This window comes from Pelophylax lessonae (genome assembly GCF_965119305.1).
Source record: "Pelophylax lessonae genome assembly, chromosome: 8".
Taxonomy (NCBI): Eukaryota; Metazoa; Chordata; class Amphibia; order Anura; family Ranidae; genus Pelophylax; species Pelophylax lessonae.
The window spans coordinates 195618975-195645481 of NC_138775.1; the positions used below are offsets into that span (position 1 = coordinate 195618975).

The 26507-nt window shown below is 45.0% G+C and overlaps 1 protein-coding gene across 1 annotated transcript in view; it reads right to left on the reverse strand.

Annotated features, from left to right (window-relative positions):
* Window positions 1-26507, reverse strand: part of EPHX4 (epoxide hydrolase 4) — a 161448-nt gene that overhangs the window by 25525 nt on the left and 109416 nt on the right. The gene's annotated exons all lie outside the window — the stretch shown is intronic.

The following is a 26507-nucleotide window of genomic DNA, read 5'->3' on the forward strand; positions in this document are numbered from 1 at the left end:
AACAAAACAATGTTAAGGCATTATGAAGACTTTGGACTAATAAAACTTCAATATACAGTACAGCAAGGTTCCCTTCTCGACCAGCACTCAGAACACAGATAGAAAAAGGGATCTTTTATACTCATAGAATTTATAGTACATGTAAGGTGATGTTCCCATGATGAAGCTGAGTGAGCTAAGCACAATATATGGCCTGCACATATTTTCACGATTTTATATGCATGGACTTAGCATTCAATACAGAAACTCGAATTACAATCCAGATTTTATTCACACATGGATTTTACAATCTTTCTTAGTAAATGGTGATCGAGATACTAACATTTTTAATTTAAAAGATATATATACACTGCTGAAGAAAATTAAAGGAACACTTTGAATACACATCAGATCTCAATGGGGAAAAATATCATGCTGAATATCTATACTGATATGGACTGGGTAATGTGTTAGGAAGGAAAGGATGCCACATCGTTTAATAGAAATTAAAATTATCAACCTACAGAGGGCTGAATTTCAAGACACCCCAAAATCAAAGTGAAAAAAGGATGCAGCAGGCTAGTCCATTTTGCTGAAGTTTCATTGCAGCAACTCAAAATGGTACTTGTATGGTAGTTTGTATGTCCTGCAAGTGATTGTATGCATGCCTGACAACATCAGGGCATGCTCCTAATGAGGCTCAGACCCTCAGTATGTTTCTAATTGTTTGGACAGAGACAATTACACCAGTGGCCTGCTGGAAGTCATTTTGTAGGGCTCTGGAAGTGCTTTTCCTGTTCCTCCTTGCACAAAGGAGCAGATACTGGTCCTGCTGATGGGTTAAGGACCTTCTACAGCACTGTTCAGCTCTTCTAGAATAACTGTCTGTCCCCTGGAATCTCCTTCATGTTCTTGAGACTGTGCTGGGAGACACAGCAAACTTTCTGGCAAGGGCACGTATTGATGTGCCATCCTGGAGGAGTTGGACTGCCTGCAACCTCTGTAGAGTCCAGGTATGGCCTCATTCCACCAGTAGGGACACTAACCCTAGCCAAATGCAAAACTAGTGAAATAACAGTTAGAAAAGATGAGTAGGGAGAAAAAAAATGTCAGTGGCCTCTACCTGTAAATCCATTCCTGTGTTGGAGGTTGTCTCATTGTTGCCCACCTAGTGCACCTGTTAATTTCATTAACACCAAAGCAGCTGAAACTGATTAATAACCCCCTCTGCTACTTAACTGACTAGATCAATATCCCAGGAGTTTAATTGACTTGATGCTATACTCTGATTAAAAAGTGTTCCTTTAATTTTTTTGAGCAGTGTACATCAATAAAGTAACTGTATTCTTACTTGTGAAAATGTAATAAACACCTTTTAACAAAATTGTGAAAAATTGTAATTAAATAATTGCTAATAATTAAACTTTTTTGTCATGAAAACTATTTGAATTATGTTTTCATTTCTCTCACCATCAGACTTAATAATTAAACCAGTGCAATGACAAAGTACAAAATGCATAGCAGATAATCTGATTGGTTACAGTTGCTTACTTCTCTTTGTTTATAATCTCTTTGCACAGAGTTACTGAATAACCTGTCTATCGATACATATTACTGATATTCGTCCAACTTGGGAACATTAGCATTATCCATAGCCTTTCCAGTGTCTCATTTACATTCATGAGATGTTCAGTATGCAATGACAATACCTTTCTGCATACGATCCTAACCGAAAACTCTACAAAACATAAGGAGGGACTCTGTGCCCATCCATGAACGCCCCTAAATTCATTTCACACCAACCAAGCAAATCAAACTCCAGAATTCTACAAATAGGCAAATCCTGACCTCGTGAGGGATGACATTCAATAATCATCCTCACTATGACCACTGTCAGCAACTCACTGGCCCTATATTAATCACATCACAAATACGTACCATCTATGCCCAGAAACGGTAAAATAAAAGATGCATAAGCTGTCAAATTATCACTTTCAAATAAGTGCAATTTGCCCTAGCCTCTTACAGGAGGTTCAGAAGCAGTGGGAGCCATTGGCTCCTGTTGTTGTCAATTAAATTCTGGTGAGAATAAAGCAGGGGGCAGGTCTGTGCAGCACTATGGTGTCAATAGATGCACGTAATGAAGCTCAGGATCGAGTTTTCATGAGTGCCCCCATAGCAAGTGGCTTGTTCTGGGGGTACTCAGAAGGCAGAAGGAGCCAGGAGCACAAAGCAGGTAAATATAACGTGTTTGTTATTTTAGAACATGGATTAAACCTTTCGAATCACATTAAATCAAATATATAAAAGCTAATACTGCACATTAGTATCTACATGTTTACTTGCATTTTCTTTTTCAGCTAGGAGGCAGTTTATCTGCTAATCTGGGATCTGAATCTTCCTTGCTCTCATGCCTTCCTATAATCAATACTTACAATATTATATGAGAAAAGAAAAAAAAGCATTTCAGCTCGAGGTTAGTGCAATTTCGTCTGCATGATCAATACATACTAGAATAAAACAGCCAGCAAAAACATCAGCCAATGATTAGAGGTCAGAAAATGAGCTGGTACTTCACTTATAGCGGTATTAAAGCCAACAGCAAACATTTATTATATTGCAGGTTATAAATTATTACATGTGATGGCTGCATTCATTTTCTTTTTAGGCTTTCTTTCTTCTATTTTCATCTGGTGATACAGCCAGCAAGTCTGTTTTTTTTTCAAAAGCACAAGTTCTGCAGCAGACAGGGGTGGCCCCTCCATTGGGGGCGCAGGGGCGCCGCCCCTCCTATCCATGCGTCCGGCCCTCTAATCTACATGCGGGGCGCCGAAAGCATGGATTCCAATGGGGGTTTTTCTTTTTGAAGCACGTGATTAGAGCCAGAGGCTCTAATAGGCTTCAAAAAAGGGCGGGCTCAGGGCACAGAGAACTGAACCCTGAGCCCACCCTGTAGTGTGACAATAGCGAATGAATATTTGCTATTGTCACACAGATTCTTCTCCTGGCCAATCAGGAAGCGTTTCCCGATTGGCCGAAAAGGAGAAAAAATGCCATTCGCTGAGGAGGAGGGAGGAGACACAGGAGACTGATGGGGAAGTCGCCGCTGCCGCCACTGCTGACTGCCGACTGCCCTCCACATGTCCAGGGTGAGAGGGTGAGTAAGCCAGTGACCGGGGGGGGGGGGAGGTATGGTGTGCAGGCTGGTGTGGTCCGTCTGCCGCCCCCCCCCCGGCCCATGGAGCACCAGCCGCCACTGCCAGCAGAATGTATCAGTTTACATGGATGAGACAAACCACTTACAGTACCACTAGCAGGGGAGCTTAAAATGATCAGCTTTTAATTATTTATGTACAACCTTAATCCCAAAAGGAAAAAAACTGTTTTGCTGTAAATGATTATAACATGTGAGCTGGAGTTTGGCTTCAATTTGTTAGTGTGTTAAAACCTGCTAATACATTAAATAAAATCCTCCCCTCCTCTCCCCCCCCCTCAAAACTGACAATGCTGATGTCTGCTGTGCCCCCTGTGTTCATTCCTTCAGAGTTGCATCTCAATAATACAGGAGCTATGTTACCGACCAGATCACAAGGTGAAAACAGAGTGAAAAAGCCAAAGAAAAAAACACAAATGCAATCTCCACATCTAATCGTCGGTAAGTTACAGTTTTGGGGGTTTAATTCAGTTTTTTTTTTTACACAAAATACAGACCTCATAATACATAATAAATATTCTAAATTCAACAATATCCAACATTTGCACTTTGCAAGTTCAGTTGCTCCAGAGCTTAGTAAATGAGATGAAGCCTCATATAAAAAGGAGTAGGAATGGGCGAAAGGTTCGGCCCAAGCATGAGTTCACATTGGCTGTTTGCCCGTTTGACGAACACCCAAATTATCGGGGCGTTCGACTGTTTGTTTGGCCCGTCGAATGATCACAATGCACTGCCTGACCGCACAGTGCATTTGAAGACCTGATTGGCTGAAGCAATGAAAGCTTTGCCCAATCAGGGCACAGAGCACTGTCAGAGCCATGATTGGAGAAAGTCATGATGACTTTATCCAATCATGGCTCATTGCTCTTAGTCCCACCCCATACTACAAAAGTATTCTTTCAATAGCGACCATTTGTAGTGTGATATCGGTGTGGAGAGAGATAGAACAGGGCTCTGTTCAGTGCTACTAGAGAGTTAGAGTGCTATAGTGTGCTATTCTGATTCTATTGTCAGTGTAGAATATCACTTTGGTGTGAATCTAGTGATAGTTCAGTCAGTGTGAGTGTAGTAAATGTTCATTTTTTACTTTTTTTTAAAAAAAAATGTGTTTATTGAAGTTTGCACATACACATAAGAACAATAAACAATAACAAATAAACATTTAAACAAACCATGCTAGAATTATAAAGGCACATGCTACCCACGCAGGGGTGCTAGAGAAAAATGAACGCTTTAATGGCTAATATATGCATGAATAACACATGTATTAACCACTTACCGACCACCCATGTAGACCTACGTCGGCTGACTTTAAGTGGTTGTACCGGGTTGATGCCTCTAGCTAGAGGCATCACCCGGTACCGTTTTTTTAGAGCCGGTGGTCGGCTTTCCGGCGCTCGATAGCTACCCCAGCAGGCGGACGCCGCTTCCGCGGCTCTGCCCGGGTCTCCCGTCCCACCGGCAGACCCGAGCAACCAGCCAGCGCTTCTGCCGGCTGGATGGAGTCCCGATCAAAGCCAGATGCGGCTTCGATCGGATCTCCGATGACGTAACCCGGAGGCGACATCCATGACTGCTAAAGGCGCCGGATTTAAAAAGTGAATGTATTCAAAAATGCAGTTTTCGGCGTTTTGAATACATGAAAGTGTAGTGGGGGGGTCTAGGGTCTTTTAGACCCCAATCCCTTCATAAAGAGTACCTGTCACTGCCTATTGCTGTCACAAGGGATGTTTACATTGCTTGTGACAGCAATAAAAGTGATCAGATTTTTTTCTTTATTTAAAAACCTGTGCTAAAATTAAAAAAAATAATAAAATAAATAGGAAAAAAAAAACATTTTTAGCCGCCCCCGTGGCTGTGAGCTCGCGCATGAAAGAAAACGTATACGGAAGTCGTGCCACAAATGGAATCGCTGTTCAAACCACACATGTGAGGTATCGCCACGATCACCAGAGCGAGAGCAATGATTAAAAATAAAGAGCTACATTCTAACTCTAAACTGGTAACTGTTCAAAATGTTTAAAGCGTCGCCTATGGAGATTTTTATTGACCGTAGTTTGTCGCCATTTCGCGGGTGTGCGCAATTTTAAACCGTAACATGTTGGGTATCTATTTACTCGACGTGACATCTTCTTTCACAATATGCAAAAAAAAAAAAAAAAAAAACGGGCTAACTTTACTGTTTAGTTTTTTTTTAAATGCAGTGAAATAATTTTTCCCAAAAAAATGGCTTTTGAAAGACTGTTGCACAAATATTGCAATGACCGCCATTTTACTAAAAAAAAAAAATATGATGTTTGGGGATTCTAAGTGGTTTTCTAGCAAAAAATACTGATTTTAACTTGTGAACAAAATGTGTCAAAAATGGGCTCGGTCCTTAAGTGGTTAATTAGGTGTGCGATTGAGAGAAAGATCTTTACATCAAGGAAGAACATACAATACAATATAACAACATCATTGGGTATGAGCTAGCACTCCGTGAGTGACTCCGTCCTAGTTGGGGAAGGAGGAACTCAAGAAATATGCGACTGTGGCAGTATATCAACCAGTTATGATGATGCCAGGGCAGGATCAGCAAACCAGTGGCGGCCGGTGTACAGAGGGCGCAGGGGTGCCGCCCCCCCATCCATGCGTCCGGCCCCCTAATCTGCATGCAGGGGCTGTCGGATGCATAGAGTTCAATGGGATTTTTTTTTGGCATCACCTGATTAGAGCCAGAGGCTCTAATAGGGCGATGCAAAGTGTGGACCCAGGGCGCAGAGCAGTGCGTCCCGAGCCCACCCATTGTGTGACAATAGCGAATGAAAATTCGCTATTGTCACACCGATCCTCCTCCTGGCCAATCAGGAAGCGCGTTCGATATACGCTTCCTGATTGGCCGCAAGGCAAACCCCTTGCCATTGGCCAAGGAGGAGGCGGGAGCGGAAGGACTCGTGGAGTCGCGCCGCCGGTCACAGGGACTCAGAAGAAGCCGCCCGCCGCTGCTGCTGCTGGAAGGACTCGCAGAGACGCGCCGCCCGCCGCCGCTGCTGCTCCAGGTAGGTAAGGGGGCACGCACGCTGATCTCTGCATTGGGGGCATGTACTCTGCATTGGGGGCATGTATGCTGGTCACTACATTGGGGGCACGCACGCTGATCTCTGCATTGGGGGCATGTGTGCTGGTCATTACATTGGGGGCACGCACGCTGATCTCTGCATTGGGGGCATGTACTCTGCATTGGGGGCATGTATGCTGGTCACTACATTGGGGGCACGCACGCTGATCTCTGCATTGGGGGCATATACTCTGCACTGGGGGCATGTACTCTGCATTGGGGGCATGTATGCTGGTCACTACATTGGGGGCACGCACGCTGATCTCTGCATTGGGGGCATGTACTCTGCATTGGGGGCATGTATGCTGGTCACTGCATTGGGGGCACGCACGCTGATCTCTGCTCTGGGGGCATGTATGCTGGTCACTACATTGGGGGCACGCACGCTGATCTCTGCATTGGGGGCATGTATGCTGGTCACTGCATTGGGGGCACGCACGCTGATCTCTGCATTGGGGGCATGTATGCTGGTCACTGCATTGGGGGCATGTATGCTGGTCACTGCATTGGGGGCATGTATGCTGGTCACTGCATTGGGGGCATGTACGCTGGTCACTGCATTGGGGGCATGTATGCTGGTCACTGCATTGGGGGCATGTATGCTGGTCACTGCATTGGGGGCATGTACGCTGATCTCTGCATTCGTCTCTTCTCCAGAGAGAATAAGTTCAATGCTTGCAGTCTTTCCTCATAGCTGATATCCTCCGTTCCCCTAATTATCTTTGTTGCCCTTCTCTGAACTCTCTCTAGTTTCAGCACATCCTTTCTGAGTACTGGTGCCTAGAACTGGACGGCATATTCAAGATGTGGCCGTCTTGTAAAGTGGGAGAATATTCTCTTTATTTCTGGAGTGAATCCCCTTTTTTAAACATGCCAGTATTCTGTTGGCTTTGCTTGCAGCCGCTTGGCATTGCATGCCACTGCCAAGCCTGTTGTCCACTAGGATCCCCAGGTGCGTATCCATCTTAGAGGTTCCATCCTAGAGGAGGTCCCCCCCCCTAGCGAGTAACTTGCGTTCATATTTCTGACACCCAAGTGCATTACCTTACATTTTTCAACTTTAAACCTCATCTGCCATGTTGTTGCCCACATCCTTATGAATTAGGATGATATGGGCATGACACATAGAGGGGTGAGGGCCCCCTCAGCTAAGAAATGAGTAAATAAATCAGCTAGGATAGGTGCCAAGATCTCAACATGGGTCTTATAGAAGTTGATTGGGAGTCCATTTGGTCCCGATGCCTTTCCCACAGAGAAAGACTGGATAACAACAGCTATCTCATCTGGGGTGATAGGACGTACCAGGGCTTGACGTTCAACATCCGACAGCCACCCAAGGTCCACCTGATAAAGGAGGGGAGCCAACGATTAAGGGATGAAGTGTAGGTATACAAGGTACTATAGTGTGAGCCGAAGGCCTCAACAATATCCCCTTTGTAGAAGCCTTGTTCCCCCCCAGAAAGCCGTAGCACTGATATGGAAGTGAGGAGTTTTTCATGCTAGGCTAAGAGAGCTAGTAAATGGCCATTTTTATCACCTTGCTTAAAAAGGATTGCTCAATTCTATACTGTTGTAGACAGGTGAGCTCCACTAAGTGCTTGTTCAACTCCTTTTGAGTGACCTGCTAAATGGTCACCTTTAGATCTCTATGGATAGCAGAAATAGAGAATATGTACTGTCCTCTAATGAATGCCTTAAGAGCATCCCACGTGGTTTCCAGAGAAGAGGACCCCCCGTTGGTGTTCCAGCATTCAGATAGCTTGGGGGGAAAATATAGTCCACAATCTCCGGATGACAGACCCAGTGGTTTGTTCCCTAAGGCTTTTTCTGGGAGACCGAGAATGCAAATATTATTTCTGCGTGGCCTATTTTCAGTGTCAGTAGCTTTTCCTTGCAGAGCCTTGACCTGTAGCTGCAGTGCACTCAATTCCCTGGAATCAGAGTGTACTGTGTCTTCCAGTCCTGAGACCCGATCCTCCACCTCTGATACTGGAACAGAATTTATCCATGTCATTCCTAATAAGGCTGATATTCGTGGCTATGAAGTGCATCTTGGCTGTAAGGGTCTCTGTAGAAGCTGTGATAGCTGCTATGAGGTCAGCTGTGGAGGGGAAAGCCACCGATTTGTCCCCCGCAGCAGTCTGTGTGCTAGCAAACATTGTGCTGGCAGACGACTTCATGGGCAAGATGGCCACTGATGAAGGGGGAGGGCGGGGAATCCTGGGCTGAGAACGAGTGGAGCGGGGTTTCGGCGGGGCCATAGAAGCCAACGGAGGAAGCCGCTGACTCACCGGGGAGAGAGAGCACATATCCAGTCACAGTAAGCAGATTGTAGTAACGAAGAAGGGCTGTAGGATCATAGACAGGAATGGAGCTTCAGCACCATGCGACCAAACAGGCTTACATCCCGGCCATGCCCTGTTCATTTTTACTTTAGTGTAAATCTAGTGATAGTTCAGTCAGTGTGAGTGTAATAAATTGACCATTAATTTTTGCTTTAGTGTCAGTTTGTTTTGTCATGGCAAGTTTACTGCATTATAGTTTAGTGCATTAGTGCTTATTTAACACAGTATATTTCTCTTCTTTACTGCACATTTAACGCAGTATATTTCTGTGCATTACATGTCGTTTAACGCAGTATATTTCAGTTCTTTACGTGCCGTTTAACGCAGTATCTTTCTGTGCATTAGTGCACATTTAACGCAGTATATTTCAGTGCATTACTGCACATTTAATGCAGCACAATTCTGTGAAATAGTGCACGCTTAACACAGTATATTTCTGTGTGTTACATGCCATTTATATTTCAGTGCGTTAGTGCACGTTTAATGCAGTATATTTCAGTGTGTTACTGCACGTTCAATGCAGTATATTTCTTTGCCTTATTGCACGTTTAATGCAGTATATTTCTGTGCATTACTCCACGTTTAATGCAGTATATTTCTGTGCATTAGTGCACGTTTAATTCAGTATATTTCAGTGCGTTATTGCATGTTTAACACAGTATATTTCTGTGCGTTACTGCATGTTTAGCGCAGTATATTTCAGTGTGTTACGTGCCGTTTAACGCAGTATATTTCTGTGCGTTAGTGCACGTTCAATGCAGTTATTTTCAATGCATCACTGCACATTTAATCTAGTATATTTCTGTGAAATAGTGCACATTTAACACAGTATATTTCTGCGCGTCATTGCACGTTTAACACAGTATATTTCTGTGTGTTACGTGCCATTTAACACAGTATATTTCAGTGCGCTAGTGCACGTTTAATGCAGTATATTTCAGTGCGTTACTGCACGTTCAACGCAGTATATTTCTGTGCGTTATTGCACTTTTAACGCAGTACATTTTTGTGCATTAGTGCACATTTAATGCAGTACATTTCTGAGCGTTACTGCATGTTTAACGCAGTATATTACTGTGCGTTAGTGCACGTTTAACGCAGTTTATTTCTGTGTGTTAGTGCACATTTAACGCAGTTTACTTTTGTGCGTTATTGCACGTTTAACGCAGTATACTTCTGTGCGTTATTGCACGTTTAACACAGTATAATTCTGTGTGTTACTGCATCTTTAACACAGTATATTTAAGTGTGTTACCTGCCGTTCAACACAGTATATTTCTGTGCGTTAGTGCACGTTTAATGCAGTAAATTTCAGTGCATCACTTTGCGTTTAACGCAGTATATTTCTGTGTGTTAGTGCACGTTTAACGCAGTATAATTCTGTGCGTTATTGCACGTTTAACACAGTATATTTCTGTGCATCAGTGCAGGTTTAACGCAGTATATTTTAGTGCGTCACTGCACGTTTAACGCAGTTTATTTCAGTGCTTTACTGCATGTTTAACGCAGTATATTTCTGTAATAGGAAAGTAGGGTAAATCGGCGCTGCCAAAGATAGTGTGTCAATCAATAGGTTGGATGTGTTACTATCAATTAGAAACCAAATAAATATGGGTAATTGCACTGGACCAATAAATAAGCAATACAATCTAAAACCACACAATAATATAAATAACAATAAATATACACTAAATAGAAAATACAAGTGATTTAGTGCAAATCAAAGTGACTGTGTGCTTATTAGGAATACATTTAAATATAAAATAGAAAGAGGTGGTGCATCAATATAAATAGTTGATTAAATACCATAAATTATCAGGTGAAAAAATAAATAAATTGTGAAAATAAATTAATGGGTGTATCCAATTTGATACTCAAAAATTACTATAAAGGGATCTGGGGAACCAGATATGCTATTTCAATAGATCAAGTGAATTAAGGTGAACCAGAAAATTATATATATATATGTATATAGACAAATGAATAAATATAGGTGATCCACCTACTTTCCTATTAAAATCTTGAATATAGATTACATACTATATTTTGGGGTAGGCTGCAGCCAACCTTTTATTTTTATCCATTAGCGCGGATTTTTTACATACCAGCAGTATATTTCTGTGCATTAGTGCCATTTAGCACAGCATATTTCAATGAGTTACTGCACATTTAATACAGTATATTTCAGTGTGTTACTGCAAGTTTAACGCAGTATATTTCTGTGTGTTAGTGCTCTGTCATGGTCTTACCTTCTTGCTGTTCTCCTTCGTTTGACATGTGCTGGCGGCCATCTTGGTTTCTGGGTTTCTTGTAGCCTCCCACCCTGCGGCTCCTCCTTCCCACTGGGAGAAGCTGGATGCCTAGCTCATTTATATAGGAGGTCTGTGGCTTCAGTTCCTTGCTTGGTCCTCCTGTGTTCACATGCTTCTAAGACTGCTGCTGCTTCTGGTTCCTGATCCTGGCTTCGTCTGACTACCCTGCTGGTTCCTGATCCTGGCTTTGTCTGACTACCCTGCTGGTTCTTTATCCTGGCCTCGTCTGACTACCCTGCTGGTTCCTGACCTCTGGCTTCGCAAGGACTCTGCCTCGGTTTCGCCATCCGTTTGGACTTTTGCTTTACAGCTTAATTTTCAATAAAGCCTTCTTATTTTCACTTATCTGTTGTTGTACGTCTGGTTCATGGTTCCGTGACATTAGGACCAAGCCATGAATTCTGACGGTACAGGGCCATCCTCGCTACCCACGCTGGTTGCCAGACTTGATCAGCAGGATCACCTGTTGGGTCGGTTCGCCGTGGCGTTGCAAACCCTGCTTGAACGCACGGCTCATTTCGCTCCCGTTGCCGATGGGTCGGTTGTCGCTCCTGGGCCCGCTCCTACTGCCGCTCCGGTTGTTGCGCCAGAGTCTACCCCGACACCTGTTGTTGCGCCTGCGGTGTTTCGGGGTATGACCGGTTCTGCCCCCCTTCCACAGCGCTTTGGGGGAGAGCCAACTCAGTGCTGAGGTTTCCTTAACCAGGTGGGCATTTATTTCGAGTTGCTGCCACATGCCTTTCCTACTGAGAGATCAAAGGTGGGCTTCTTAATTTCGCTGCTCTCGGACAAGGCCTTGGCCTGGGCCAGCCCTTTATGGGAGAACAACAATCCGGTGGTTGCCGAGTTTTCCGGTTTTGTTGCTTCTCTTCGGAGGGTATTCGATGTGCCGGCTCGTGCTGCCTCTGCTGAGAAGTTCCTTATGTCCATCAGACAGGGTTCACGATCCGTAGCTGAATACGCCATTGAGTTTCGTACCCTGGCAGCAGAGGTGGGCTGGAATAATTAGGCTCTGGTCGCTGCTTTCTCTCATGGTCTCTCGGATGCCTTGAAGGATGAGGTTGCAGCTAAGGACCTACCAGTGGAGCTCGAGTCTCTTATTTCTTTCTTGATTTTGATTGACACCAGACTCAGGGAGAGACCTTCCTTTAAGGAGAGTCTGCGCAGGCCTCCTAACAGATTGGCGCCTACCTTTGCTGTCCCACCCGTGCCTCCCTCTCCTCCCACGCCTCCTGGGGATGACTTGGCTGGGGGTGAACCCATGCAGCTGGGCTTTGCTCGCCTGTCCGAGGGGGAGAGGGTACTCCGAAGACGCGAGGGTCGATGCATGTACTGTGGTCTCGGTGGGCATTTTCGGTTGGCATGTCCGAACCGTCCGGGAAACGCTCGCACCTGAGATCCTGTCGGGGGCAGATCTTGGGTGGAGTCTCCTCGTCCCCGGTTTCCCGTGTTGACAAACCACTGATCACTGTTGTCCTCTCCTGGGTCGGGGGCTCAGTGACGACCCAGGCGTTGGTGGACTCTGGTGCTGGTGGTTTGTTCATTGATAGTGTGTTCGCTGCCGCCAATTCCATTCCTCTGCAGGCCCGAGGTTCTCCACTGGCTCTTGAGGCGATAGACGGCAGACCCCTTCTGCCGCCACACGTGACTCATGAGACCCTTCCAGTGGGGATAGCCATTGGTGCCGTTCACAGAGAGTCGGTCTGCTTCCAGGTTATTTCGTCTCCACACTACTCGGTGGTCTTGGGGTACCCCTGGCTCCAGAAGCATAATCCGACTTTCGATTGGAGATCGGCCGAGATCCTCTCGTGGTCACCGCAGTGTGGGGCTAGTTGCATCCATGGGCCTGTCAAGTTGCTGTGTACTTCCTCGGACTCTCTGTTGCCTCCTGAATACGAGGAGTACCGGGATGTATTCGATAAGGTGCGCGCGGTTGCCCTACCTCCGCACCGCCCATACGATTGTGCCATCGAGTTACAACCTGGTGCCGTTCCTCCTCGTGGCAAGGTCTATCCACTGTCGGTAGCGGAGAATGAGGGCATGGAGGAGTACGTGAAGGAGGCGCTTTCACGCGGACACATTCGCAAATCCTCGTCCCCGGCAGGGGCTGGATTTTTCTTTGTGAAAAAGAGGGGCGGTGAGTTGAGGCCTTGCATCGATTACAGGGGTCTCAATCGCATCACGATCAAGAACGCTTACCCGATACCCTTGATTTCCGAGCTGTTCGATCGCCTTAAAGGGGCCACGGTCTTTACCAAACTCGACCTGAGGGCGGCATATAACCTCGTAAGGATCAAGGCGGGCGATGAGTGGAAGACCGCGTTTAACACCAGGACCGGTCATTATGAATCCTTGGTTATGCCCTTTGGGTTGTGCAATGCGCCCGCAGTCTTTCAGGAATTCATTAACGATGTTTTCCGTGACCTGTTGCAGCAGTGTGTGGTGGTCTATTTGGATGACATCTTGGTATATTCTGAATCCATGGAGACCCACATTCTGGATGTCAGACGAGTGTTGCAACGGTTACGAGAGAACAAGCTGTTCGGTAAGCTTGAGAAATGCGAATTTCACCGATCCCAGGTAACCTTCTTAGGTTACATCATTTCCGCTGAGGGGTTCTCCATGGATCCTGAGAAGGTTTCGGCTGTCTTACAGTGGCCCCAGCCCAGTGGTCTTCGCTCCCTGCAGCGCTTTTTGGGCTTCGCCAATTATTATCGGAAGTTCATCAGGGACTTTTCCATGCTAGCCAAGCCTCTCACGGATCTGACCAGGAAGGGCAGTAATTCCCAGGTCTGGCCGCTCGAGGCCATCCGAGCTTTTGAGGCTCTAAAGTCCGCCTTTGTGTCGGCTCCGATTCTGTCGCATCCCAACCCTGGGTTGCCCTTTGTCCTCGAGGTGGACGCGTCTGAGACGGGAGTAGGCGCCCTTCTGTCTCAGCGTAGAACACCAGAGGGTCCTCTGCTTCCTTGTGGGTTTTACTCCCGGAAACTGTCTTCCGCGGAGTGCAACTATCAGATTGGTGACAGGGAGTTATTGGCCATCGTGCAGGCCCTTAAAGAATGGAGGCACTTGCTCGAGGGTTCGGTGGTTCCGGTCCTCATCCTGACGGACCACAAGAATCTGACCTACCTTTCTGAGGCCAAGAGATTGACACCACGTCAGGCCAGATGGGCTCTGTTCTTGTCACGTTTTAATTACGTGGTCTCCTACCTACCCGGTTCCAAGAACATCAGGGCGGATGCCTTATCACGGCAGTACTCCGACCTGTCCAGGGAGGAGTCGATTCCGACTTCGGTCATACCTCCGAATCAGATCCTGGCCACCATTCGCACCAGCCTGACCTCTCCCCTGGGTGAGCAGATTTTGGCAGCTCAATCTGGTGCTCCCTCTGGGAGACCCAACGGCAGATGTTTTGTGCCTGAGGAGTTGCGCACTCGGTTGTTGCGAACCTACCATAACTCCAAGACCGCGGGGCATCCTGGAAAGAATCAGCTGTCCTGGGCTGTTTCACGTCTGTTCTGGTGGCCTTCCCTACGTTCCGACATCGCCGCATATGTAGCGGCATGCTCCGTTTGTGCCCAGAGTAAGTCCCCTCGGCACCTTCCGTTGGGCCTTCTGCAACCCATAGCCACCGGGGAGCGCCCATGGTCACACCTGGGGATGGATTTCATTGTGGACCTCCCTGCATCCCGAGGCCATACGGTCATTCTCATGATTGTGGATCGATTTTCCAAAATGTGCCACTGTGTTCCTCTCAAGAAGTTACCCTCTGCACAGGAGTTGGCCACGATTTTTACCAGGGAGGTCTTCCGGTTGCACGGTTTGCCCAAGGAGATTGTGTCGGATCGGGGGAGTCAGTTTGTGTCCAGGTTCTGGCGCACCTTTTGCTCCCAGTTGGGGATTCATCTCTCCTTCTCCTCGGCCTACCACCCTCAGTCCAATGGGGCCGCAGAACGATCCAATCAGGCCTTGGAGCAATTCCTTCGTTGCTATGTCTCCGATCACCAAGACAATTGGGTTGACCTCCTGCCTTGGGCTGAGTTTGCCAGGAACACGGCGGTGAACTCTTCCTCTGGGACGTCTCCCTTCATGGCCAATTATGGGTTCCAACCTGCCGTGTTACCGGAGGTATTCTCTCCCCAGGATATTCCGGCTGTGGAGGATCACCTTTCCGTCCTATGTGCTTCTTGGGTACAGATCCAGAAGTCCCTTGAGGTCTCTGCGCAGCGCCAGAGACTCCAGGCTGATCGCAGACGAGCGCCTGCTCCTTCCTACCAGGCCGGAGACCGTGTATGGTTGTCCACCCGCAACCTCAACCTTCGAGTGCCCACTCCCAAGCTGGCGCCTCGCTTTGTTGGTCCCTTTCCGAGTGCTTCGCAGGGTAAACCCGGTAGCCTATGCCCTTGCGCTTCCTCCTGGCATGCGGATCTCCAACGTGTTTCATGTCTCCCTGTTGAAGCCACTGGTGTGTAATCGTTTCACTTCCTCGGTTCCTCTGCCCCGTCCGGTCCAAGTGGGCAATCGTGAGGAGTATGAGGTGAACAATATCCTGGACTCACGCCTGGTCCGCGGTCGGGTGCAGTTTTTGGTTCATTGGCGTGGTTATGGTCCAGAGGAGCGTTCCTGGGTTCCCTCCGCAGATGTCCATGCTCCTGCCTTGCTCCGAGCCTTCCACGCACGCTTCCCTCAGAAACCGTTCTTTACTCCGCGGAGGAGGGGCCCTTGAGGGGGAGGTACTGTCATGGTCTTACTTTCTTGCTGTTCTCCTTCGTTTGACATGTGCTGGCGGCCATCTTGGTTTCTGGGTTTCTTGTAGCCTCCCACCCTGCGGCTCCTCCTTCCCACTGGGAGGAGCTGGATGCCTAGCTCATTTATATAGGAGGTCTGTGGCTTCAGTTCCTTGCTTGGTCCTCCTGTGTTCACATGCTTCTAAGACTGCTGCTGCTTCTGGTTCCTGATCCTGGCTTCGTCTGACTACCCTGCTGGTTCCTGATCCTGGCTTCGTCTGACTACCCTGCTGGTTCCTGATCCTGGCTTCGTCTGACTACCCTGCTGGTTCCTGACCTCTGGCTTCGCAAGGACTCTGCCTCGGTTTCGCCATCCGTTTGGACTTTTGCTTTACAGCTTGATTTTCAATAAAGCCTTCTTATTTTCACTTATCTGTTGTTGTACGTCTGGTTCATGGTTCCGTGACATGCTCATTTAACGCAGTGTATTTAGTTGCGTTACTGCATATTTAACGTAGTATATTTCTGTGCGTTAGTGCAGTTTTACTGCAGTATATTGTAGTGTGTTGGTGGAGTGTGTCTGTGTAGTGAGTACTCAGGTTAAGGTGAATAAAACACCACTTTCCATTGATTAAAGTGCATCCACGTACATATTTTCACATCTTTATTACATTTTGTTAATAAGCACCTTCCCATCATGTCTGGGAGGTCAACAAGGAGAGGCAGACGTTCCCATGGCACTGTGAGGGGGCCAGCAGCATATGTGTCCACAGACAAAGGTGGGCGTGGTCAGTCCTCAGGCAGGGCATCGTTTTCTCTGTTTAGGGATGTTGCTCATGCTATCCAGCCACAGCATGCAGAGGAGGTAGTGGACTGGCTTACTTAACCATCCCCATCCTCCTCATCCTCCATCACCCAAGCAGAGCCTAGTGTGTAGTCCACTGCATCTGCCAGAGTGGCTAAATCTGCCTCCTTGTCCACAGCTATTCCTGACATAGCCCCAGCATCGGGCATAGAGGAGTCAGCTGAGTTATTTGAACACAGCATCAGCCACTAGTTCCTTGATGATACACAGTCTTTACTTGATTCAGATGTTAGATCTGAGGTTGAGGAAGGTAGAAACATGAGCCTACAGAGAGGGGAGAACGCAGGTACACAAATTGGCATTTATGTTCTCCCAGCCGCAGTGTATTGCCAAGTTGTCTCCAGTGGTAATGAGGATGGAGGAGACAATGATGATGAAGCCACTGACGTGACTTAGGTGCCTGATAGAGCAGAGGAGGAAAGTGAGGGTGAGGCACAACCCCAACGAGGCAGCCATCATGGAAGAGTAGAGAGCAGTCACCCGATTCCATTACATTGTGGAGCTGTTATCTCCTGACACACTTTCCACAGCTCAGCTGTCTGGGGCCTTTTTAGCACATGTGCAACTATTCGCTCTGTTGCAATTTGCAAACTTTGTCTCAAGCACATCAAGCTTGGAAAAAACACCAGCCATTTGGGTACCACATGCTTGACAAGGCATTTAACCTCCCACCACTCAACCCATTGGCAAGAGCACCTGAAAGCCACACAAAAGGGACACAATCCTGTTCCTCCTCTTTACTCACCTCAGTCTACCCCCACTATACCTCATGACCTCTCAGCAGTTACATGGTCAAGAGAATAGACCACTGGCCAGAACTTGCCCAGTATACAATTGAGCTGCTGGGCTACCCTGAATCCGCTGTGCTTTCCGAATGGGCATTTAGTGCTGCTGGAGGTTTTGTTACTGATAGAACACCTCTGAACCCAGCCTGCGTGGACTGTCTGACATTTACCAAAATGAATCAGTCATGGATTACCAGCCGCTGTGAAGCCCCTGATGCCGATGTCACTGATTAAGTGTTTTTGTGATGTGGAATGTGGGTGTTTATTTCATCTAGAAGAATTTTTTTGGTATAGGTTTCATGGGCACAATTACCACCCAAAGCCCAAGACCAATTTTTGTTTGACAGGTGCATATCATTTAAATTTTTGACAACAAGACAATTCTTGCTTTCATCCAGAGTACCTCTTTAGAGTTATGGTGTGAAGGCACCCTCGACACATAAACACCAATTTTTCCGCATCTGTTACTTCTATTCAAAATCTGCAGAAGAGACACCAGAATTTATCCAAAAAATCTCTATTCTTGTTTCCAGTGCACTACATTGTTGCCTCATCATACAGAGTTGTTTACAAAATAAAGAAAACTTGCAGGGAAAATGACATTTTTTCAGCTTTATAAATGCAATTATTTCTGCAGCAGTAGACCAAGGGGATCCCCCAGGCACTATATTGAAGGTAATTTTTCATTTTTATTGTTTTTTCTCATTTTGATTCCTTTACTTTAAGCATCATTAAATCACTGCTCATTTTTTTTTTCATTGATACATGTCCCCAGGGGCAGTACCCAGACCTCCATAACCATTTTATGCCAAATTACTTGCACACAAATCTTCAAAATGGGCACTTTTGATTTTTTCCAGTTCGGGTCCCATAGACTTCAATGGGGTTTTTTATTTGGTTCCAAACTTTTGCGATGTTTGAAAGTTCTGGTGTAAACCGAACAGGGGGTCGTTTGGCCCATCCCTAGAAAGAATACCCAATCACATGCAAAGAAAATGAAAAAAAAAACAGCATTTTTTCTTGCACATGATTGGTTATTGGAGGTCAGCAGAACTGCACCTCAGTTACTAAGCTCTGGAGCAACTGCACTTACAAAGTGCACAGTCTATTTGTATTTACGCCACTATCTCCACTACAGAATGAATTGCATCTAAGATCTTTAAAACAACCGCAAATCCCTATTGTATATGTAGCACCCTCCTAGGTAGGTGCTAGGAAGAAGCATATGGGTGGCCCTGTCTGCATATCAGGAGGGCCTGATAATTTGTTTAGGCTGTCATGTGCTTCCAAGGGTGTCTGTTGAGTCTGGGGAGTCTCCCCACTGTCTCCAATGAGGGCTCCTATTGGACAGTGGGGGAAACCTGACCAATAGCACACCAGGGCTTGTATCCATCTCAGAGGGCAGAATCTGCCGCAAAGCATCCTGGGATAGAGTATAAGTCTGAGGGGAGCACATGACGCAGTGTCTTTGGCGGGAAGCAGAGTCCCAGGAGGAGGGTGACGGCTGTCTCTCCTCCTGGCAGCGCAAGTGAGAGTGTCCTGGGCGGTCGACCTAGAGGACGGAGGTTGAGCTGATCTGCAGAGGAGGGATCCAGAGTACTGTGGACCAAGTGGAGCTGCTGGGCAGAAGTTTTGGGGAAAAACAGTTTTGTGATTACTTGAGACTGCCCAGGGGTCTGCCTAAGAGAGGGGACCACTCCAGAAGGTCAAGGGGATCCAGGCGCCAGCTAACCTGTGGAGAAGGTTTAGAGGAAGAGGGTGCCAGTGTGGGCCCTGAAGTGTTTAGCAGCGCAGCAGCAGCACAAATAGCTACCTCAGCAAGGAGTCCTTAAGGGAGCTATAAAAGAACTCCTTTATGTGAGAAAGCAGTCCAAGGTCAGTTTGGAGTTAACAGGCAGCAAGCCAGCGTTAACCAGCGTCACCGGCATCTAGACAGCGTCAAGTTAGCGCCAAGAAGCATTTTCAGTTGTCCATAGCAAATTGTGCATAGTTGAGCCAAAGGAGTATCCCACTCATTCCCTTCTACTATCCAAGTTCTCAATAAACAAAAAAAAAAAAAAACAAAGATACATGACTGGTCATTGTCTCAGCGCTCACACTTGGAGGAACTTGCACAGGGGTACTTTTGTTGCACCCGGTGGCCCAGGGGGACCCATATCCAGCAAAACATCTGGGAATCCTGCTACATATCTATATCCAAAACTTTGATAGCACCACCACTGACAGAGCCGCTGGATGTTTTTGGGCCTCTCCTAAATGTCATCAGCAGCAGTATATTGGGCAGGAGGGGAGTTTGAACACTGGACAGCTGGATAGCTTTAACACCGGATACTCCAGATGGCCGAGTATTTTAAACCAGCAGTTCCTTAAAGTGTTACTAAACCCAGGACCCTGCATTAACTATATATCTGGTACACACACAAAACCTGGAAATGCAATTATTTTAGTAAATATAAAATGCTAAATACCTTTTTTCACTAGCAGTAGATAGCAGTCCTGTGTCTTCTATCAGTTTCTGACTGTCATATGAGGCTGCAGGACCCCTGACCCTCTGTCTGGACAGTGCTGAATAGCCCTGTGCTGAAAACATGCACCCTCCCAAAAAAAAAAAAAAAAAAAAACCTCTCTAGCAATACACACCAAACTAAGCATGTGCAGAGTGTCTCCAAAGGCTCTGTCTTATCAGGAGATGGATTGAGGACAGTGAAAGAAGGGGGGGGGGGGGATCAGAGAAGAATGGATCAAACAGCCTTTTTACACAATGCAAAAGTTTAACCCCTTAGGTTCCACAGTGAGTATACCAAGCATGCTTTACTGCATATACAGACTGATTTTACTTTTGTGGGTTTAGTAACACTTCAACTGTCAAAAATGACAGTTGGGAGTTGCTGTGTAAATACAGAAGATGTAATAGCTGCTGCTGTAAAAAAAAAAAAAGAAAGACCATCTAACACAGTGTTTATCTGTTCAGATGCGAGATAAAGAAATACAGAGGATTTTTTTTGTTTAAAATGTGTTCTTATTTTACCCCCTTATTGACCTTAGTCCTAATTAACTATTTTACATTCTAGCTTAACTATTATTTTCCTGCTTTTTTATTTCTATTGTGCTAGCCATTATTATTTAAATGTCTTTCATTTTGATTATTTTTTTAAGTGTTTCATTTTAAAAAACTTAAAATTTAAATATTTATTGTTCACAAACTAATGGATGTTTCCCTTTTTGACAAATTTGCTGCAGTGCTTCTCAACCTGACCCCCATGTCCAGTAAGAGATATCGTAAAGCCTCGTACACACGCAATGAATTTCCGCCGACCGGTCGTCCGTCTTTTGTCTGTTGGTTGGAATGTGCTCTAGACTGCACACAAATTTTCCCGCACGACAGAATTCTACTTCAGAAGTGATGTCATGTGTTGGATTGCTTTCTTTGTGTTTTTTCATCTCTGAGCATGCCTAGTCTTGCTCATAAGATTTTTCCCCATCGAAATCTGTACTAATGAGACGAAAATCGGACGTGTTTTGACGGTCAACAAAAATGATATAGCCTGCACACCAGGATTTTTTCGGCCAAAAAGTCGGAGTTGGTTGTCGGAAGCACCATACTAACAAGCCGAAAATCGGCAGATCGGTCGTCGGACGAAATTTCCCGGCTGAATATCTACTCGTGTGTACGGGGCTTTAAGCATTTACTGAATGCTGCCAGGCATGCATCCCCAGTATATGGAAAAAACATTCTCCACCTACCATCTCTCAATGGTTCACCAGGGTGAAGGACATCCAACACATGGAACACTTGACTTCTGTCCTTAGAAATAAGATAGAGGAGCACAACACTCGATGGTTCACTGGGACTTGTTTTACTATTCAGATAAATACTTATCGCTATCTTAACCTGCTAATATTTTCTGTATTTGATGTGATTTGAAGACTAGTCGCCCCCACCGTGGACCTCCACCCTTTCCATTCCCCCTTTTTCTTTCGCCTCTTCCTCTACCCCTACCTACATATCTTTTTTGTTTTCTTTTCCTCCCTCTTTCTCTCTCCTTTCTATTTACATCTTCCCTTTTCCCACAGACACCCTACAGGATTTTCTCCCCGTTTTCAAAAATATTTGAAAAAGCTTTATGGTGTGCATTGATATCATGGGTATGCCATCTTGCTGGCCATGTTTACAGGTTCTGATTCTTGTATATTTATTTATTTTTTTTACTGTGTGTTATTGAGGATTGTTTTTCATGGCCTATTTGTAACCATTCATGTTACCATGTCATGTGTTATTTGGTATCATGTGGTATTGTGTTATTTTAATGCATACCATTAAAGAATTAAAAAAAAAAATTAAACATTTACTGTAAAAAGACCTTTATTTTATTTGTAGATACGTGTGCAATGCTTGTACCAGAACCATCATTTTAGCTATATTTTAAATGGCACAAATAATAGAATAAAATGTACACTTTTTATTTGCAGCAATGCTGTTTTTTTTAAACTTTAAAGTGTAACTAAAGGCAAAACTTTTTTTTCATTTTTGGAGAGTTATAACCCCTGTCAGTTTTTTTAATGCCATCTGTATCCCATTGGGGAGATTTCCCTTCTTTTTCTATTCCATAGCCAAAACAGAAAGTATGAGGGAATCCCAGGGTGTCACCAGGATAACCAGAACTAGTGTCCCCATTGGAAGATCTCCCCTCCATAACTGTTCCTATGTCAACCCAAAATTTGGAATTTTCTTTTACTTTCACTTTTGACAAAGACAAAAAAAGGTCAATGCCCTTTGGGGACCAAATAATCCCCCTTTATCTGGGCTTTAGTACTTGTCAGAATGAAGCCGCTGACACAGGCTTTCACTTACTGGTAACTATTCTGGTCTTTGCTCTGATCTTATAAACATTCCGACAAGTGCTTAAAGTATATCTTCAGTATTAAAACAAAAATTAAAAGTCAGCAGCTACAAATACTGTAGCAGCTGACTTCTGAAAAAAGGACAGTTACCTAACCTGTCCATGGATCCAGCGCTGTACTCACCTAGGCCGGGTCTTCGCCAGTCTTCAGGTGTCGGCATCGGCATGTACTAAGGGAAGCTGACTGTGACTTCTTGCTTCCCCCTGAGCATGCATGAATGGTTCCGAAGCCTACTGGAACCTCTAACATGTACCTGTCCCCCCCCCCCCCCCAAACAAAGAAAAAAACAAACATCCAAAAGTGTGAGAGGAGGAGAAAGGAGGTGGTAAAGCGGTAGTTCCTTTTTAGGGTTAAGTTCTATTTTAAGCCCTGATGAAGGGGAACTTTTGGCCATGAAACATGTTGGTTCCCTTTTGTCTTTGACGAATAAAACGACACTTTTTTGAATTCCAAGAATATATGTATAGCAATCCTCCTGTTATAAATACATTAAGAAAAACGTGACAGGTATTCTAAATCCTCTCTAGCTTCCCACTGAGCATGCGCGAGCTGCGCTATGCTTTATAAATGGTTCAGAAGCCTACTTTGCCCTCTGGCATGTACCGCCCCCCCCCCCAAAAAAAAACAAAACAAAAAACAAGCATGGTTTTAGGGTTAAGTTCCATTTTAAGCCCTAAGGGGGATTTTTGGCCACAAAACATGTTGGCTCCCTTTTGTCTTTGCGGATTTCATACAACACTTTTTTGGATTCCAAGAATATCTGTGTAGCACTCCTCATGGTTCAAATACATCAAGAAGAACCTGACAGGGATTCTAACTCCTCTCTATTCTACCCAAAACAAAAGTGGCTTTAGATATACAGTACTTAATAAACAGCACAGAAGGAAATCTTTCATGCTGCCTTAACCACATTTCGGCATGAAAAATTTCCATGTGCTGTATGTGTGTAATAATCTTCACAGAGATACACATTACATTACAAGTGATGTGGGTCATGCTGTGTTACTGACATTCTGATAAATAATACATTGTAAACCATGGAAGCCTCAACAGTTTGTAGTGCCTGAGGAAAATATAATTTATTCCCAGACATGCTCCCAGGGATGTACAAGATGCATTTCTTATTTATCTGTTTATATCCCATTTCAGAGCAACAAGCGGCTGCTAGATAGAACCAAAAGAATAGAACCCTGCTGAGTTCATAGCAGGGTGAGCTGATGCAACGTTGGCAAACACAGTTTATTTGGGCTCCATTGTAAAGACGAACACATACACTATATTACCAAAAGTATTGGGACGCCTGCCTTTACACATACCTGAAATTTAATGGCATCCCAGTCTTAGTCTGTAGACCCCTCATTTGCAGCTATAACAGCTTCAACTCTTCTGGGAAGGTTGTCCACAAGGTTTAAGAGTGTGTCTATAGGAATACTTGACCATTCTTCCAGAAGCGCATTTGTGAGGTCAGGCACTGATGTTGGGCAAGAAGGCCTGGCTCGCAGTCTCCGCTCTATTTCATCCAAAGGTGTTCTACTGGGTTGAGGTCAGCATTCTGTGCAGGCCAGTCAAGTTCCTTCATCCCAAACTCACTCATTTATGTCTTTATGGACCTTGATTTGTGTAGAAGAATGGTCAAACATTCCCATAGACACACTCCTAAACCTTGTGGACAAACTTCCTAGAAGAGTTGAAGCTTTTATACCTGCAAAGGGTGGGCCAAATCATTATTGAATAAAAAATATATATAAGCAGCACCACAATGAATAAAAATGGAACAAAGGTCCCAGGTAATGCAGTCCACAAATGTCCAATGTATAAAAGGAGGAGGAAACCAGAAGAAGATCCCAGATACCAGTTGTGAGGTCAGGAGGAATAAACACCCAGTCGTGATAATCATCCAAACTGCTTACCAGATGGTAGGTAAAATAGGCATAAATCACTCTCAAAGAATCCACACAAGGAAACCGAATGATGGACCACTGGAACTACTTGAACCGGGACCTTATTGTATCTCCCATAAACCAAATGATAGGTATAATAGGCACCTCAAAGAATGGAAAGGGACAATAGTGTAGACTGCAAAGATGTATGTTTAACCACTTAAGCCCCGGAGGATTTGGCTGCTAAAAGACCAGGGGGTGTTTTGCGTTTCAGCACTGCGGGAATTTAACGGACAATTGCGCGGTCGTGCGACGCTGTACCTAAACAAATTTGACGTCCTTTTTTTCCCACAAACAGAGCTTTCTTTTGGTGGTATTTGATCACCTGTGCGATTTTTTGATCACGCGCTATAAACAAAAAAAGAGCATAAATTTTGCAAAAATAACAATATTTTTCACATTTTTTTATATGAAATTCCCCCCCAAAAAAATGTAAAAATCAAAATTTTTAACATTTTCGGCCAATTTGTTTTATGCTACATATGTTTGGTAAAAAAAAAATCGCAAAAAGCGTATTTTGATTGGTTTGCGCAAAAGTTATCGCGTTTACTAACAAAGGGAAAGATTTTTGTCATTTTTGTTGTTTTTTTTAACGCGTAATGGCGGCGATCTGCGATTTTTTTTGCGGTACTGGGACATTGCGGCGGACAGATCGGACCCTTGACTGACATTTTTGACACTTTTGGGGTTACCAGTGACATTTCTACAGTAATCAGTGCTATATATATGCACTGTTACTGTAAAATTACACTGGCAGTGAAGGGGTTAACTTTATTTGAGAGGGAGGGGCTGTGTATGTCCCTAGGGGCGTGATTCTAACTGTGATTGGCTGTGGCTTGAGCTGTAGGAACACTGATCAACGGTCCTACATAGTAGAACCGTATGATCGGTGTTTCTACACAGGGGAGAATGACAGGCGGCTTGTTTACACAAGCTGCCTGCCTTTCTCCCTCTCCCCCATCGGGTCCGCCGGTCACACACGCGGGGGGGTCCGTGACCGCGCGGGAGCGGGAGCGCGCCTCCGGCAGCACGCGCTCGCTCCCCAGAGCCTCACAGGCTAGTGACGTTTATTTACGTCACTTTGCCTGTGAGGGGCTGCCCGCCGCAGTATATCTACTTGCGGCGGTCGGCAAGCGGTTAATGAAATAAAAGAATAGTACTCACATTCTTGCGAAAATGGCATGGCATATCATAAAAACCGCAGTGTACATAGCGTGCTGAATGTTTGCGTCGCCTTACGCGTGTCGCCAATGAAGTGACATCATCAGAGGCGTTAACTCAATATTGAACCCTACAGACCATGACTGGGATTCCATTCAAGTTCATGTGCGTGTAAAGGCAGGTGTCCCAATATATTTGCTAATAGTATGTGTGTGTTTTGTATGTTCTATTTATAATAAGCATTAAAAAATAGCCTATATTTAATATTTTTGACTATTGTAAGCCTTTATTAAATGCTGAAATCAAAATTTTAAGTTGTTGTGGGTTATATCACATTGCTTTTTGTAAATAATAAATAAACCTTCAGATAGGAATCCAACATATTAACTGAAATTGCTGTTGATTTTGCTAAGTGTCCTGGCAGATAATACTGTACAGAGCCATAGCTTGGCTGCCTACCGCACACAGAGCCGCTCCAGGCAAGAAGTAAAATCAATCCATTAACTGCTCAAGCTATTGAAACATTGCCACAAAGTCAGAAAATCCAGTCAATCTACCTTTAATCTGAGCTTGATACAATCAATTTCAATCATTTAATTCTTTTCTAAGAGAAGCATGTGACCCCAATGGCTTTAAGGACACATTCGCTTGGGCGATTAGCACCACTGTGAATGACAGCGGCAGGAATCTACTGATTCCTGTAGCTGTTGCAGCCACCTGTTAGTGGCTAGCTGTGGCTGCTGATCCCAGTACACTTCACTAACAGATCAGCGGCGGCTGCAGATATCCATGGCTGTCCACCCACCCACTAATTACCAGCAATGACAGAAAAAGCTGCAGATTCCTGCTGCTGTCATTGGCGTCGGAGCTAGTCACCTGTGCAAATGTAGCCTAATGCTTTCTGAGTCACTGACCTAAAACAAGTGGACAGATCAGGAAGACAGAGGAAAGTCAATTAATAAAACAATTAATACTTTATTATACTGTATAACCCTTTCACTGCTAGAGTCATTTTTTCATTCAAGAATTACATTGCTCCCAAAAGCAGAGTATTTTTCAAAGATTGCCAATAAATATACTTCAGTCCCATAAAGCCTTAAACTATTTCCAAAGACAGCTACTAAACCTTGTTTAAATGAGGCAAATATGGAAGAATAAATACAAGAACCACTTACACATC